Source organism: Archocentrus centrarchus, chromosome 9, assembly GCF_007364275.1.
Source record: "Archocentrus centrarchus isolate MPI-CPG fArcCen1 chromosome 9, fArcCen1, whole genome shotgun sequence".
In the NCBI taxonomy this organism is placed as follows: domain Eukaryota; kingdom Metazoa; phylum Chordata; class Actinopteri; order Cichliformes; family Cichlidae; genus Archocentrus; species Archocentrus centrarchus.
In genome coordinates this window covers 19,342,709-19,345,516 of record NC_044354.1, presented here as the reverse complement: position 1 = coordinate 19,345,516, position 2,808 = coordinate 19,342,709, and positions in this window count along the sequence as shown.

Here is a 2,808-nt window from a genome sequence, read left to right as displayed (position 1 = left end):
TGTGTGTGTGTCATTTAAAAAGCAATTAAACAGTTTAGTTGTATAAGCTTTGACCCTGTCTTCCTATACATTTCTTTGGTTACTAATTTGAAAAACATGTTTTACTTCTAAGCATCAAAAGCAGCCACTGATCCACATGTTTGTTGTCTAAGCTTTCATCAAGAGTCTGTAAAGCCTTTAATGTGTTTAGCCGGATATTCCCTTAGGTTACTTTTTATCCACGGTGCTCCCAGCTCTCTTCCTTTAAATGTTAACACTATTCTGTACCTCTCTAACTGAATGGACAGCTGTTCTATTCTCATTTACGTACTGGCATTACCACTGAGCATAGAGGCCCCTCACTCACTCCTTGTGATAGAAAAGCAGAGAAGAAAATACTCCATGTGCAGCAAACTAATTCAAGATGTTAATATGTTGCATTATGTCACATGCACAAATAAAGTGAACTATCTTGGAAAATATTTGACACAATCGAATCTACAGGAAATATGGATAGGCTGCAGAAATAAAAAGTCCTGCTGGTGATAATCGTTTATGACATGATTTGGGAACAACAGAGAAGACAGAGTGGAATAAAAGGCCACATTTCATCAATAGTAGACTTTTTTTTAAATTTCAACTTGAAAGTGTGGGTAAACTCTGCTCCTACTTCTAACTTTTGTTTCTACAGCGAAGCACATACACTCACCGGCCACTTTGTTAAGTAAACATGTTCAACTGCTCGTTAACATAAATACACTATATTGCCAAAAGTATTTGCTCATCTGCCTTCACACGCATATGAACATGAGTGACATCCCATTCTTAATCCATAGGGTTTAATATGATGTCAGGCACTCCTTTGCAGCTTTAACAGCTTCAACTCTTCTGTGAAGGCTTTCCACAAGGTTTAGGAGTGTGTTTATGGAATTTTTGACCATTCATTTGTGAGGTCAGACACTCACAGTCTCTGCTCTAAATCATCTCAAAGGTGTTCTATCAGGTTGAGGTCAGGACTCTGTGCAGGCCAGTCAAGTTCTTCCACACCAAACTTACTCATCCATGTCTTTATGGACCTTTGTGCACTGTTGCACAATCATGTTGGAACAGGAAGGGGCCATCCCCAAACTGTTCAAAGTTGGGAGTATGAAATTGTCCAAAATGTTTTGGCATGCTGAAGCACAATACAGTCAGGCAAGTACTGTTCTCCTGGCAACCGTCAAACCCAGACTCATCCATCAGATTGTCAGATAGAGAAGTGTGATTCACGTCTCCACTCCTCTAGAGTCCAGTGGCGGCGTGCTTTACACCACTGCATCCAACACTTTGCATTGGACTTGGTGATGGATGCAGCTACTCAGCCATGGAAACCCACTCCATGAAGCTCTCTATGCACTATTCTTGAGCTAATCTGAAGGCCGCATGAAGTTTGGAGGTCTGGAGCGATTGACTCTGCAGAAAGTTGGCAACATCTGCGCACTATGCACCTCAGTATCTGCTGACCCTGCTCTGTGATTTTACGTGGTGTACCACCTCGTGGCTGAGTTGCTGCCGTTCCCAATCGCTTCCACTTTGTTATAATACCACTAACAGTTGACTGTGGAATTCACTGAGCTACTGAGAGCGACCCATTCTTTCACAAATGTTTGTAGAAGCAGTCTGCATGCCTAGGTGCTTGGTTTTATACACCTGTGACTCGGACGTGACTGGAACACCAGAATTCAGTGACTTGGATAGGTGAGTGAATACTTTTTGCAATCAAATGGCAGCAACTCAGCACATTTAGGCATGTAGGCACAGTAAAGAGGACCTGCTGAAGTTCAAATTGAGCATCATAATTGGGAAGAAAGGTGATTTTAAGTGATTTTGAACTTTTGTTAGTGTCAGACAGGCTGGATTTCAGAAACTGCTGACCTACTGGGATTTTCCTACAAGAACACCAGCAGCAGTTCTCTGGGTAAATATGCACTTTGTGAACAAACAGAGGAGTTTCTGGTAGGCCACAGCAGTTCAGTTGTTTTGAGTTACTGCTTAAAATGATTGAACTGCTGATAGCCAGGGAGACCTAACCCAAAAGAAGAGGACTAAAGGACACAGTTGCACTTTTACTTGATGCTGTCAGTAAACATCTAATGCATACCGGGTGAGCCTGCTGATTGCTTCGTTGCCCTAATTATGGAGATGCCGCCACACTTTAGAGAAAACAAACACAATATCCAGTTCTGAAAAGATCATATAAACAACTTCAGTTCCCCAGAAAATCAGGTTTCTGGTTTTGGTTTTTCAGGACCTTTAGATATACGGGAATCATCATTAATGTTAGTGGTTAGACACGCATGTTTCCTGCAATAACACCTAATTCCTGCCCCTAACAGGAGGCCCGTAGCAGAAAATCCATTCTCCTCATGACACCAAGCTGTTTACAATTAAAGTCACAACAGCTGCTAACGCTTATTCAATCCCACTGATAAAAGCTGCTGTGATCCTTTGATTTGTACAAACTGGTAGATGGTCTGGCTGCTACACAAAGGATGTTACCTGAAATGCTTCACGTGATGCTCTTTTTACATGAAAAACTACTCATAACACTCCCCATGCTCGGACAATGGAGGCTGTTCCTGTTTAAAGCCACGGCTACTTTCCACAGTTACTCTACAGCTGCATGTGAGGCCATCATTGTGGTTAGTTTCTGCAATGAAATCCTTCTGAAAACCGCACTTGCTGTCAACAGGAACTTAGCTTTTTACCTCTCAGTCATGCTGAAGCTGAACACATTCATCAGGCAGAAGCTGGCAGGTGTGCTCCTCTCACGGGAGGACCTGGACGAGC